At 50.0% G+C, this 14391-nt stretch overlaps 3 pseudogenes; 2 read left to right on the top strand and 1 right to left on the bottom strand.

Moving 5' to 3' along the window:
* Positions 1-1110: 1110 nt before the first annotated feature.
* Positions 1111-3259, top strand: LOC124673194 (annotated as a pseudogene).
* A 7117-nt stretch (positions 3260-10376) lies between these two features.
* Positions 10377-11152, top strand: LOC124673193 (annotated as a pseudogene).
* Positions 11153-12576: 1424 nt separating this feature from the next.
* LOC124673192 lies at positions 12577-13769 on the bottom strand (annotated as a pseudogene).
* Between the last annotated feature and the right edge of the window lie 622 nt (positions 13770-14391).

Here is a 14391-nt window from a genome sequence, read left to right as displayed (position 1 = left end):
CGTCAGAGTGGAGCAGACGATGATATGGTCATGAAGGCGGCAATGGAGAGGTACGCGAATGACAAAAGAGTGACTCAGCCGTTCGTAAAGCACCACCGGTGGAATGCTGTAAAAAATGAAGCGAAGTGGAAAGGACAACATGGTCCCGGTAGTGGAACCGACTCCGGTTCCAAGAGAAGCCGTCTAGGACCTTCTCGGTGAGTACAGCTCTAGCGAGGCGACGAGCGACACGGAGGAAGAGCGTCCAACGGGCCGCGATAGGGCCAAGGCCGCGGCACGTAAGGGCAGGAGGAAGGGGAAGGAAACCTCATCAAGCAGTGAGGTAGGGAGTAAATCCTTCGCGATGAGTACCATGATGAAGGGTTTAGTGAAGGCCAAGCTATTCAAGCAGTGGAACAAAATGAAAGACCGATCAACCGTCGACATGAACGAAGCAGAAAAGCGCAAACATGCGAAGGCCATCAAGATGGTAAAACAAGAGCTTGGTCTGGAAGAAGGGGAAGAAGAGGAGGAGGAGCAGGAACAAGAGGAAGAAGAGTAGAATTTTTATTTATTATGTAATTTTTAATATTTATTATGCAATTTTATTAATTATTATGTAATCGGTAACATTTTAAGTTGAATAAAATAATTTCTTGCATTATTTTGAATGTCTAAACAAAATCGAGTGAAATAACTTAAAATGTGGAAAAGAAATGGTGATGTGGAGAGAGAGAAGTGAGAGTGGGACTATAGCACTACGTATGGCGAAGTGGGGTGAGAGTGGGGTGAGAGTGGGGTGAGAGTGAGAGAAAAGCTGACGTGGCGGGGCGGGAGTGGGGCGGTGCATTGGCACCAGCCTAAACCTTGTCGGCCATACTTTCTCAAGACAGATACGAAAGCTGCATCTGCAAAGTGGGGCCAAGAACGATTGTTTTTTGAAACGGATCGAACAACGAAATCAATTGCTCGTCAAGAGGTCACGCAGTGGCAGCCTGGTTCCCGCCAACGCGTCACAAACACTCACGGCCGCCCGATCATCGTATACCACGGCACAGATTGCCCCGCCCGCGTGCCGCCACGCTCCGAGGAGCAGACAGCGTCGGAGACCACCTCCGATTCGACGACGTGATGACGCCGTCGCGCGCGGTATGTTCTGCCGCCATAAATAGCAGCGCCTCCACCTCCTCCGGCTGTGTACTATCCCAGCTAGCTACCTTCGAGAAAAGATCGATCGAGCGGGCTCGCGCGATCACCGGCGCCATGGCTCGAGATCGCCGGCGTCGTGGCTCGTTCGTCGCTGCTGTGCGGAGTATCTTGCTCGCAGTGCTGCTCGTCGCGGCCACGGCGATTCCCTCTGCTGGAGCCACGGCGCAGGCGTCGACTGCAGCCACGAAGGGCTCCGGCGGGCCGGTGATCGGCATCGACCTGGGCACGACGTACTCGTGCGTGGGCGTGTACAGGAACGGGCACGTGGAGATCATCGCCAACGACCAGGGGAACCGGATCACGCCGTCCTGGGTCGCCTTCACCGACACCGGCGAGAGGCTCATCGGCGAGGCCGCCAAGAACCAGGCCGCCGCCAACCCGCTCCGCACTGTCTACGACGCCAAACGTCTCATCGGCCGCCAGTTCGCCGACGCGGAGGTGCAGAGGGACATGAAGCTGCTGCCGTACAAGGTCGTGGAAAAGAACGGGAAGCCGCACGCGGAGGTGGAGGTGAGGGACGGCGACGTGAGGCTGTTTAGCCCGGAGGAGGTCAGCACCATGGTGCTGACGCGGATGAAGGAGACGGCGGAGGCGTACCTCGGCGAGAAGGTGCGGGACGCCGTGATCACCATCCCGGCCTACTTCAACGACGCCCAGCGCCAGGCCACCAAGGACGCCGGCGCCATCGCGGGGCTCAACGTTGTCCGCCTCATCAACGAGCCCACCGCCGCCGCTCTCGCCTACGGACTTGACAAGGTGGATGAGAAGAAGGAAAAGACCGTGCTCGTCTTCGACCTCGGTGGCGGCACCTTCGACGTCAGCGTGCTCGCGCTCGACGGCGGCGTCTTCGAGGTCCTTGCCACCAACGGCGACACGCACCTCGGAGGCGAGGACTTCGACCAGCGCGTCATGGACCACTTCATCAAGCTCGTGAAGCGGAAGCATGGCGTCGACGTCTCCGGAGATGCACGCGCGATCGGCAAGCTCCGCCGCGAGTGCGAGCGCGCCAAGCGGGCGCTCAGCAACCAACACCAGGTCCGAGTCGAGATCGAGTCGCTGGTCAACGGTGTCGACCTGTCGGAGCCGCTCACCAGGGCAAGGTTCGAGGAACTCAATGCCGACCTCTTTCGCAAGACCATGGCACCCGTCAAGAAGGCCATGCAGGACGCCGGGCTCTCCAAGGCCGACATCGACGAGGTCGTGCTCGTCGGCGGCAGCACCAGGATCCCCAAGATCCAGCAGCTCCTCAAAGACTACTTCGACGGCAAGGAGCCCCACAAGGGTGTCAACCCCGACGAGGCCGTGGCCTACGGCGCCGCCGTGCAGGGGAGCATTGTGGTCGGGGACAACAACGGCTTGTTGGTGCTTGACGTGACGCCGCTGACGCTCGGCATTGAGACGGCCGGCGGCGTGATGGCGAGCGTGGTACCACGGAACTCGCCGATTCCGATGAAGAGGACGCAGATGTTCACCACCTACAAGGATAGGCAGACCACAGTGACTATCATGGTGTTCGAGGGCGAGCGCAGCATGACGAAAGACAACCGGCTGCTCGGCAAGTTCGACCTCACCGGGATCGCGCCGGCGCCTAGGGGCACGGCGCAGATCGAGGTGAGCTTCGAGGTGGACGTCAACGGAATCCTCCACGTGCGGGCGTCGGACAAGGGCACCGGCAGGTCGGAGAAGATCGAGATCGTCAGCGCCGCCGACCGCCGCATCAGCCCGGAGGACATCGACCGCATGGTGCGGGAGGCGGAGCAGTTCGCCGAGCAGGACAAGAAGGTGATGGACAAGGTGGACGCGAGGAACAAGCTGGAGGCGTACGTGCACGATGTCCGGACGACGGTCCACGGCGAGATGGGACGGAGGATGGACGGCGGCGACAAGGAGAGGGTGGAGGAGGCGGCAAGGGAGGTCAGCGACTGGATCGACAATGCCAACTTGTTGGACGCTGAGGAAGGACGACTACGTGGAGAAGCTCAAGGAGCTAGAGGATGTCTGCAGCCCTGTCTTCGCCGCCGCCTACCACAAGTCCAGCGGCAGTCAGCACGGGGCCGACGAGGAGCTTTAGACTTCCATTAACTACCTAGCTTTTTTTTCTTTATAGCTTATAATATAGTTACATTACTGGAGTAAATTTTTTTTGTCTTAGTAAGATTAGACTTGAACTACGTATTTTTTTTTTTTTTGAAACGGAGGCAAAAGCTTTGCCTCATCTATTAATTAAGAAGAAGATGTCCGGTTTTTAGGAGAAAATCGGGCAAAAACCTACAACAACCAAGTCAAGCCCACACAAACAACACACCCACATAGACCACAATGCGACCCCAACAAACACTTAACACGACACTCCAACACCGCGTCGAAAAAGACAGGCCACGGCAATGAGAGGCACCCGTCAACCAACCGCGGATCCACCGAAAGGCAACGGCCAAGGTGGCGAGAAACTCGGAAACCTCTCTGGCAACGATAGCTCCGGGCACCATTGGCAACACCCCCGACTTAGCAACCGTATCATCAATATGAACCACCTGTCCGTCGGACTCAGCCGAGGGAGAGACTGAAGCGTCAACATCACCACACTTCTTAAAGGCAAGTGCCTGACATGGTGGAGAAGCCACATCCGAGAACTCGTGTGAGCCAGACCTCACTTCCTCGACGGGAGGAGGCGTAAGCACACCACCAAACAAGACTGCAGCGTCAACATCTGTCGGAGCCGTGACTGTCGAGCTCGCACCAAGACAAGGAGAGAAACTACCACGAGGAGAGAAACAACCGTAGAGATGCTCATCCTCAACAACGGACGACTCCGCTCGGCGGAATCGGCGGAACCAAAGCATGCGCATCCGTCGGCTCCATAGCAACACCATCGTGTGCCAACAACCGCTTAAGCGTTGCCACCTCCTCACGAAGGGGACGGACAACCTCCTCGATGCGGACGTCAACCAGTCGAAGGAGCTCCAAGCGCATCAACGCAACCTGTGACTGAAATACGGAGTCCAAACTGAAGTCGACCTTGAACTCCCCGCAACACCTAGGAGGGGGACTTGGCGGCACCGCTGCACGTAACGGCGACTGGGACACGACCTCAGTCCAACTCCGGGACGACGAGGGACGACGAAGCTGAGCGGACGGAGAGTGGCTCCGTTGGAGAGGAGCATGAGCATCCGGAGAGCGGGCACGAGTGTCCGGAGAGCGAGAACGAGCGGCCGGAAAGCGCGCACGACAGAAACGCTCTCGATGACCAGGACGACGGCAGCGAATGCATCTGAAGGGCTCACGACATGAGCCGACTTGGTGGCCACGCTCGAGGCATCGGAAGCATCTCCCACGAGCCCAACGCTTGAAGGCGAGGCTGCCCTCAAGACCTTCCTTGCGAAGCAACGACAATGGCTCATGACCAGGGCGGTTACCCCGACCCACCTGCACCCAACCTTCCTCAACACCAAGAGCCACAGCTGCAGGAGAGAGGCCGCCGCAGAGCTCTTCTAGCGCCTTCCCACCATGGCGCACAACAGCGGCATCGCAAACCGAGCCAGGGACACCGCCGTTGGTGGAGACCGATGGCGTCCGCGGAACGTCCATCTTCTCAGGCGCCATCTCCTCAGAGCGCACATCGCCGGAACCTGCCACCTTCTTCGGCGCCCTTTCCCCATCACACACATCGACGGAGCACTGGGCATCACCGGAGACATCGTCGTCCATGACGGGCAACGACGGTGAGGGAGCTTGGGGAAACACCTCAAGCGGCGGCAGCGACAAGCATCCGAGACCCTCAACCACCACGGCAGGGTCACGCAACTCTTCGCAGGGAGGGCGAGAAGCCAATGCAGGCTTGCGGAAGCGACGAGCACGACGCATCTGCCCACCAACGGCTGGGTCTGACCTGCGGCGAGCGAGGGCGGCTGCAGCAAGCACGGCGGCGGGTTCCGGAGGCAAAGATGTTGGCTCGGTGGACAGGATTGCCTGAGGCCCGAACGCCTCCACGACGAGGGCAGCGGAGCAAGCACGGGGCGAGGAAGACGAGGTGAGGCCGGCGCTTGACGCGGCAGATGCAGAGACGACCGGCGGAGGGAGAACAGGGCGGCGGCGGCGTGACGTCCACCGTCACCTCCAAGGCCGCTGCTCCGTGGGCAGCCCCATCAGCTACATGCCGCACACGGGGAGCGGGCCAGCGGTCGTGGAGGGCGAGGACGGGCGGTCGACGACGATCTGCAACGGGGACGAGCTCCGGCGGCGCACGAGGACAAGCTCCGGCGGCGGACCAGCGCGAGGAGGCGGCGGCCGTCGGGGCAGAGCTTCCGGAGCGGTACCAGGATGAATCCGAGCTCGGAGGGGAGAGGACAAGCAGGCGATGCAGGATCTGGACCCAGCTGTGGGAGAGGAGGCCGGACGGGGGAGATCAGGCCGCCGCCGGCGGCAGCTCCCCCCGCGTCGCACAGGTCGCGAGAGCCCCCCGCATGTCCTTTCCTCTTGCCTTGTGACTAATGTTGAACTACGTATTATGATATGTACATATATTGCTAGCTAGCATTTTGTTCTTATAGTACATTACTCGCATTTTTATTTGGCTAGATTTATATTATGGAATTTTCCAACACATCGAATCCCGTAGGATTTTCAAAGGAATGAGTTCAATTTCCCCTAATATTAGATTGAAATTAAAATAAAAAGTTTATGTCCTGAAGAGTTCATCACGATAATGCGTCAAGAGGAAAACTGACGACACATTAGGAGATACATGTTAATATTGACAATACGACGAGAGACCTCATAACACTTCTGACAAACCATCGCCAACATCACTAATATAGCACAAACCGGATGAAACAATACAACAAGATGCTTCCCTGCATAGTACGTACTGCAACATCAAGGACACAATTATTTGAACAATACCCGCATGTTGCTGCGGAGAATTTAGAGAACAAAATCTTGTGTTTGGCATATGCTAAAATTTGGATTGAATAAGAACACCGAACAGGGTAGTAGCAAAATCAAGGACTCAGAGCAGAGAGAAATGTACAAATTGTTTGAGAGAAATATCCAATATAGGAACGAAAAAGATTTCCTACAAAAATATACTAAGTTTTAAGAACAGTAGAAGTGAGTAGAATAAATCGATGAGCACATTCTTCTGTACATTAGTCGATAAAAACAGGAATTTCAGCATAACTGAACACTAAAAGATTGTAACTGAGTGCATATTCAATTTGCAACGAACGAAAATGCTTACATTGAGAAAAAATGAAGAGAAAAAGTTATTTAGGAAAACATTAATCAGGTACGGAAGGACACGTATTAGAGCATCCGCAATGTTCAGAGGCTGCAGTGTATGCACAGTATGGATGATCTTGAGACACAGGATGATATGTGGTCGATAAGGACATTGTCGGCAAAATGTGGGGAGTAATAATTTGAGCATAAAACATATTGGCTCTCTAGCTAATCAAATACATAAATCTCTGTGTTTTTTTACTTTCCTACATAAAAGGGGGACTTTCATGTTAACTCAATGTAATTGTTAGTTCAGCAGTAACAAAATGTAGACACAAATATGAGCATGGCAATTCAGATACAGTTCAACCCACAGGTTCTAAAAAATAAGGCAATCAAATAAGAATATGATCATTGAGAAAGCACAGATTGTACAATATATAAACATTAGAAGAGACATATTCTTAAGTTTCTCCAACTGCAGTCCTTTTTGGATGCTCTGTAGATGTGGTAAGAAAATTGCAATGTGCAAAGAGGGTGAAAAATATTGATATAAACTTGTTAAGATGTTTAAAGAAAATGCTAAGCTTGATCTTGGCTCAAAGCCTACAACACGTCAACACATGCAGGTTTAATTGTTAGCTTGATCTTGGCTCAACTCCAAGTGTGTATAATGTCACTCATTCCTAATCAGGAAGTTTAGGAAACAAAGGACAAATATGATGTAGGCAGTTTTTTACGAGAAGAGTCGATCTCTGAATTCACATATCAAGTGGAATCTGAGCATGCCTCTACATGTCATCGACAACTTCACTGTAGTTCCGTGGACGGCGACGGCCATCATTCATGCGTAATTGCAGCTTACCTTACTCGTCAGCACATACCAATCAGCTGGCTGGAAGGCACCATTGAGCGTTGACGTTAGACTCAACGACGCGCATCGCGGCATCATTGCAGGGCCCTGCTACACCACCCAAAGCGTGTTGACACTGGAAGCTTAGCTTTGCTAGGCAGCCCGCCAGCCAGAGTCTTCGTCTTCCTCCAAGCCAAGGCCAAGGCCATCGTGATCCAGATCTCGTCTCTGCTCACTGGCCGGCCAAACGTACTTCGGCGATCGATTGTCGTGGTACGTATGCGTGTTCAGTACATGTTTTTTCCCCTTGTTAATCTCTTGACACATGTTTTCATTTTATCTTATGTTAACTCCCTCCATCGAGCCTCCGCGTTTGAGGTTTCGAATAAGTTGTTGTGTGCTAGTACTCTATGTCAAGAAATTAATACAAATATTAAGGATGGCCATTATCTCTTACGATCTGAATGATTGTACTGAAAAAAACTATGTAATCCCCAATTCCTCCCATCAGCCTAGGCAAAGAGTCAACCATACAACAAATTAGTACTAGTATCTGTTATAAATTTAGAGATTTCGAATTTCCTAAAATTATTGAGAACCAATAGCCTTCTTGGTGGCTACCACCTGCGTTCGGATCGCAGGGTGCTATCTTTGTGAAATAATCACGAAAAGCTTTCATCTCCTATCTTTTTTTCCGATAAATTAAGTCTCATCTCTTCCTAAACAACATACATTTAAGGGAGGGACCCGTCGCACTTTAGCCATGTTTTTATATTCACCTGATTAGATAGATGGTCAACTTGATCGACATCAAACACAATGTTAGAGATTGAGCCTTGGAGATCAGCCATAATCATTTAAACGTTGAAAGCAGCCTCCTTCATAAGAATTGGGGACGGCAAGAGAGCCAAGTTCTGGTCCGATAATTGGTTACCTAGTGGTCAGGCGGTATGCAAAGTGGTGCCCATTCTCTTCACGTTTGTTCGCGAGTCAGACATTACGGTGGCCACAGCTTTGCCTAACCACAGGTGGGTGAGAGACATCCAGGGAGACATCTCTACTCAAGCTATGGCAGAATACCTCAAACTATGGGACATGGTCGCAGATACCTAGCCTGCTCCGGGACAATCTGATGCCGCAGTCTGGCGCTGCACCAAAGATGGTGTATTCTCGGTGAAATCTGCTTACCAACTGTACTTCATGGCAAATACAAGCTTTGCCTGTGCTAAACCAATTTGGAAGTCCAAAGCTCCGATGAAATGTAAATTTTTCATGTGGCTTGTAGTGCATAGGCGCTGCCTCACAGCGGATAACCTCGCGCGAAGAGGCTGGCCGCACAGCAATCTTTGCCAGCTCTGCCTGTCAGCTAACGAAGATTGCACACATCTTTTTGTGCACTGCCGATACACTCAACAAACCTGGCTTCGCCTGAGAGATTGGGCCAGCGCGGACTTTCCGATACCGGGGGAGATAACTTCCAGAGCACTGAGGATTGGTGGCTTGCGGCAAGGAAGAGGGCCCCGAAAGAATTTCGTCGAGATTTCGACACCTTTTTAATTCTGGTACATTGGAGGATTTGGAAAGAGCGGAACACCAGAATTTTCCAACAAGTATGCAGCCCAATAAGTCGAGTCTTTGAGTTGATCATCGAAGATCTTCACTCCTGGAGAGCGGCTGGCTGCGTTGCAACTTTGTAGCTCCATGCAGTTATCATAGCACAGACCTTTACTTTCATGGGTGCTGTTGAGCCTATGGTACATGTGTGCGTGTGTATACCCTTCTTGCAAGGGTATTCCCTTTTTTTGTACACTCTATGTACTTTTTTTACGTCTTGTACGGCTTGTTCTCTCTCTCTAATAAAAAGTTTGGCCGAAGGCCCTTCGAAGCATTTAAACGTTGAAAGAACTGTGTTCCACAACAGGAAGTGGCAGGTTAATTGCAACAAACACAATACCAAATAATTTCCTTGAACTTCTTAAAACTCCATACTTTCTTAAACAAGCAAAGTAGTCTGCAATATTATTTATTTTCAATCTAAAGGAGCAACAACATACGAGTGGTGGATGGTCGATTGAGTAACACTCTGATGACCTGTTATTTTCAGTAGCAGAATCAACCTAATAAGTCTAATTTGTACGTCTGTTTCATAGTTCCTAACTTTGGGATTCAGGATTTTGACACACAAAGTTGGCCTAATATTAACGTAATTAACTCCTTCATGAATAATATCTTGTGTAGCACACGGTTCTCTTGGGCATTCTTGAATACATTGATTTTAGACCATTCGAGACAAGAGTGTAGATCAATCCTTTTAAATTGGCACGGTGTTGTACTTAACCAAAGTACATTCATGCATGCACGTTAATGAGATTGCGGATTCCCGTGTAAGTGGCGGTGGGGGCTCCGGTACTTATCTATTGTATGACAGTGTGAGAGGGACATTTGCAAATTTGATGTCATATTCGAAATACACACTTACCAGATATTATTCAAGATATTCTTACGGCCGTATGCATCGATTAATGCAGAGGCTGGGATGCCCCTATTCGAAAAAACAAGATATTATTCAAAATTATAACTCATATTTGCAATTTTGTAGGTAGTTGAAATTTCGATGAATCGGTTGGAGGAATCATATAAGGGGGGAAAGCAGCTAGAAAACGTAGTATGCACAAAACCATGGATAGAGTGCATGGAATTGGATCCAAAAAATAGACCAGATACCATGAGTAGTTCATCAGATGATCTGCAGGCAGGTTTCATCATGGAACAATGTGGAGAAAGAATTGCAAAGCTTGGATCTGTGAACCTCATACATCACAAGACAGAAAAGGCACATGATTGGGAGGCGCGAGATGGAAAACAAGTGGTTAACCGACAAAGGGAAAAAACTTTCCGTTCTAACTCTTGTGTGTTGTACAAGTTCAACAGTTGGAACTTGTTCAACAAGAGAGCACGAAGGGATTTCGTGGGGAATGGTGGTCTTATTTTGGAGAAAGTCAGCGGCCTCATGATTTTCTCAAAGAAGGGGATAAAGAAGATCACAAAAAACTATTCAGAGTTACTTGGTAATGGAAGTTTCGGTGTAGTCTACAAAGGAACTCTCCCTGACAATACCATGGTGGCAGTTAGGCCTGATCACAGGGTAAGTAAATACTACACAGAAAACGGTTTTACGGATCACTTGGAGATCCAGACACAGATGATCCATAAGAACATTCTCAAGCTCATCGGTTGTTGCCTGGAGGTGGAAATTCCAATACTGGTGTATGAGCTTGCACATGCAGTTAGCCTTGAAGATATCTCTGTGCAAGAGAAAAAGCCCTTCCCCTAGACTTGCGCCTGGACATCGCAATTGGTTGTGCACAAGGGTTAAGATGCATCCACTCGTTCCTATCCGAGATACACGGTGATATTAGAACAGACAACATACTTCTGGATGACAGGTTTACACCAAAAATCACAGGCTTTGTATTCTCCAATTTACATATTGGACATGTACATTACATAGACCCAATGGTCAGTCATACTGGGACATTTATCCCAAAGAGTGATGTCTACACCTTCGGAATTGTTCTATTGAGCCTCATTAGCAGGAAGCAAAGTGCATACTATGAATGTCACAACCTCATTCATGATTTCCGTGAAGTTTATGAGAAAGATAAGAGTGGGAGGGTCATGTTTGACAAGGATATCACAACTGAAGAAGATATCTTTTGCCTCGAGGAAATTGGCAAGCTAGCAATGGAGTGTTTAAAACAAGATAGAGAAGACCGACCAGATATGGTGGAGGTAGAGGAGCGGCTTGTGATGCTTAGGCGAGACACGAAGCTCAAAAAAATTGGAAGGGAAGTCCAACATATTTTGATGAGCGCAATCCACTCCAAGCAGTAAGGTTTTCAGAATAATGGCAAATGCATGTGATAGACCTGCATACAAATATTTATCATTTGCCGTACCTTGTAATACTTGTTTTTTCCATGAAATTCAGACACTACAATTTGCAACTAGTTTTTTTTTTTGAAAACTCATAAATATGACATGGGACAATGGATTGCGGACGCAAGTAATTTTGGAACAAATGCGTTCGTAAATCAATTATCGTGACCAATGAGTCAATGACCTGTACGTTGAGGATGGTAAACTGAATCGACACGCCATTGTTGGCCTTGCCTGCAAGGAGCACACTCGCGGAAATCAATTTTTATCGTTTTGTTCTTTCCCTTTCACTGTCAGACGTGTGTGTGTATAGTAGCTTGCTGGTCAATGTTCTTCCCCACTAGGCCGGCAGGCTCAATCGAGATGGTGGCTCCGGATGCTCGACCTCGGTGTTCTGAGCATTGGGTTCGAGCTGAGCATGAAGACATATTCTTCTCTTCGGTGTCCGCCTTGTTCGTTATCAGAGATGTGCACCGGGTGATCATCGGTACCCTCAACATGCACCCAGACGAATAAAGCGCCCCTTTTTTTGACCTGGAATAAAGCGCCCCTGATAAGGAATCCGGCCAAGATGTCGAACGTTGATTCTTCTTCAGCTTGATATGCGAATTCAGAGATCGACTCTGGTTTCGATGCCGCCGGGAAGGAAAGTGATGTTAATTTGGCAGAGAACATGACCCTTTTGTTGCTCGCTTGGATCCTGATTTCCCCCTTCCAGTTCACTCCCTGCATCACTGTCGTGACCCCACTTTTCTGGCTCCATTATTCATGCTTTCAAGAACAGTTTTGTGTTGCTTTCTCAAATCAAATCAATGTGAAAATTTTCTTCTATTTTCTCAGTCGAAGTTACCCGGCTCAGTTATTCGTGTCAATTATTTTGGAGAAGGACAAACATGTTTTTTTTTTAGAAATGAGAGCATAGCCCCGGCCTCTGCATCAATCGATGCACACAACCATTTATTAAATAAACGTCATTGTCAAGTACTTATTACATAAAGAGAGTGGTAGAAATTGAAACCAAAAACGAAACACATGTAGATGGAAAGTAGACATAAACTATCCATCTAGAATTCTGCTAGTGTGCCGTCATACACTAGCAGCAGTCCTGAGTCTGTTTTGGAGAAGGACAAACATGTAGAGTAGAATTATCAAAGCCACATCACCCTCATCAAAACTGAATTTTTGTTATGACAAGTTTTTGTTCATCCATGTCTCTCTCTTTTTTCATTGTATTAAGTATGTTTACGAGTAAGACTCTTTACTGTGTGGGATATTGCGATATCATAGTCGAGTTATCACATCAGTGGATCGATCTGGCATAATTTGCTACTAGTTGAATTTAAACGAAAAGATCAAGGAGTAATAATGAAGACAGTCTGTAATGCAAACCAAATTCCTTTATTATTCGACATGCAGGTAGCAGCCGCGAAGGCGCAGCCTCCATGACGCCGCCGCGTCGCCATCGATCACCGGCGACTCGGGCAGTAGTACGAGACACGCAAAATAACTAACGACAGCAATCCGGACAGGGGAGAAATTAAGCAAACGTCAGCCCATGCATCCAAGTCGGACGGATCGGCTAGAGGGCGAGGACGAGGCCCGGGAGGGAGTTGCGGGCGCTGTCGGGGCGGCGGCTCTGCCACACGCACTTGGATGCGGCGGCGGCGGCGAGGCGCGTGACGGTGAGGTCGGTGTTGAAGTACTCGCGCAGCTGGGTGATCACCCCATCGGCGCCGACCGTCCAGGCGTGCACCCAGTAGGCGCCGGCGGCGGAGGCGCCCTCGGCGATGACGGTGGAGCCGAAGGCCTCGACGGTGCGCGGCGCGAAGCGGAAGGAGGAGGCCTCGCCGGTGAGGACGCGCATCATGTGCTGGTGCGCGGGCGGGCCATGGAACCACCACTCGAGGTCCGGGGCCAGGAGGGAGTGCACGGCGGCGTGGTCGCGGCCGTTGAGCGCCTCGTAGAGGCGGAGCACCAGGAACTTGTTCCGCTGCTCCTCGCTCTCGGGCTCGGAGGCGCCGCCCTCCAGCTGAGCCAGGTTAGCCAGCTCCTCCCGGAGTTTCCTGCCGCTCTCCTGTCGGAGACGAAGAAGAAGACGACGACGAGGACGCTGCTTGGCTACCTGCTCGTGATCGTCTCGGCGAGAAATCAAGCAAGATCGATGGAGAGTTTCGAGCAGCGGGGCTGGCTTTTATAGACACGGTGCGTGCGCGCCAGGGTGGACGGCAACTAACACGGGCTCGGATTGGGCCAGCTTGCTGAGTCAGACTCGGACATTAGTGGGTTGGGCCCACCAGCAAGGGACGGGTAGACAAAAGGGCCCACCACTGAACCCGTGGATCGAGACTGAGATGACAAGGTTGTGGTTTTCTTCCAGAACAAAATCGAAAAGGGTGCGGCTTAAAGTCTGACTTTTTTCAAAAAGTTATTATGGCTCCATTGATCAAATAAATAAAATAATACAGCAAATCAGACAAAATGGAAACAAGAATAAACAAGAAAGAACCATAATAAAACTAAAACTTACATCAAGATTATCCGATTTCATGATGTGTGGCTTCCACTTGGGCATCTGCACTTTCTACCATGTGACAGAGGTGAAAAAGCTACAGAAGACAAAACCAACACAAGCTAGATTAACTTCAAATTTGAAAATTAAAAAAAAACCGAACTTGAATTCTTTTTTTTTTTGGAGAAGACAGCTGTCGGATATGAAAATAAAACCTTGCCGCCTCTACTTCAGCCTCCCCCATAGATCGGTTCCACCTCCTCGGGCTGGCTTCGCCGTTGTCAGGAGGAGTGGGAAACCCGATCTATGGGTGGAGTTTTCAATAAAACTACTATTTTCAGTAGTTTCTGTTACTGTTTTGGTAGCCGTCTTTTTGTTGATTTCCCCGCAATGGAGATGGTGTTGTCCGCAATAAGTGATTTTGGGCTTTCGTTCGATGACAAGATCTTCTTCTCGGCGTTAATAGTGGTGTTGGAAGATTACGATTTTCTAGGTATGGTCTTTCAGATCTTTCTTCACCAGATAGATTTTGGATTTTTTTCTCATGTCTGCCGCGAGGATGATTATCCTCGTAGTTTTTGTCCCGGTCATTACGTCCACGACAATGGTGATTCATACTCTCAGATCTCCAGCGACGTCGACAAGGCTGATCGGTTGTTATTTCCTGACATACTGGTGTTGGTAC

This window comes from Lolium rigidum, chromosome 7 (assembly GCF_022539505.1).
Source record: "Lolium rigidum isolate FL_2022 chromosome 7, APGP_CSIRO_Lrig_0.1, whole genome shotgun sequence".
NCBI lineage: Eukaryota > Viridiplantae > Streptophyta > Magnoliopsida > Poales > Poaceae > Lolium > Lolium rigidum.
This window is presented reverse-complemented; position numbering and strand designations above follow the sequence as displayed.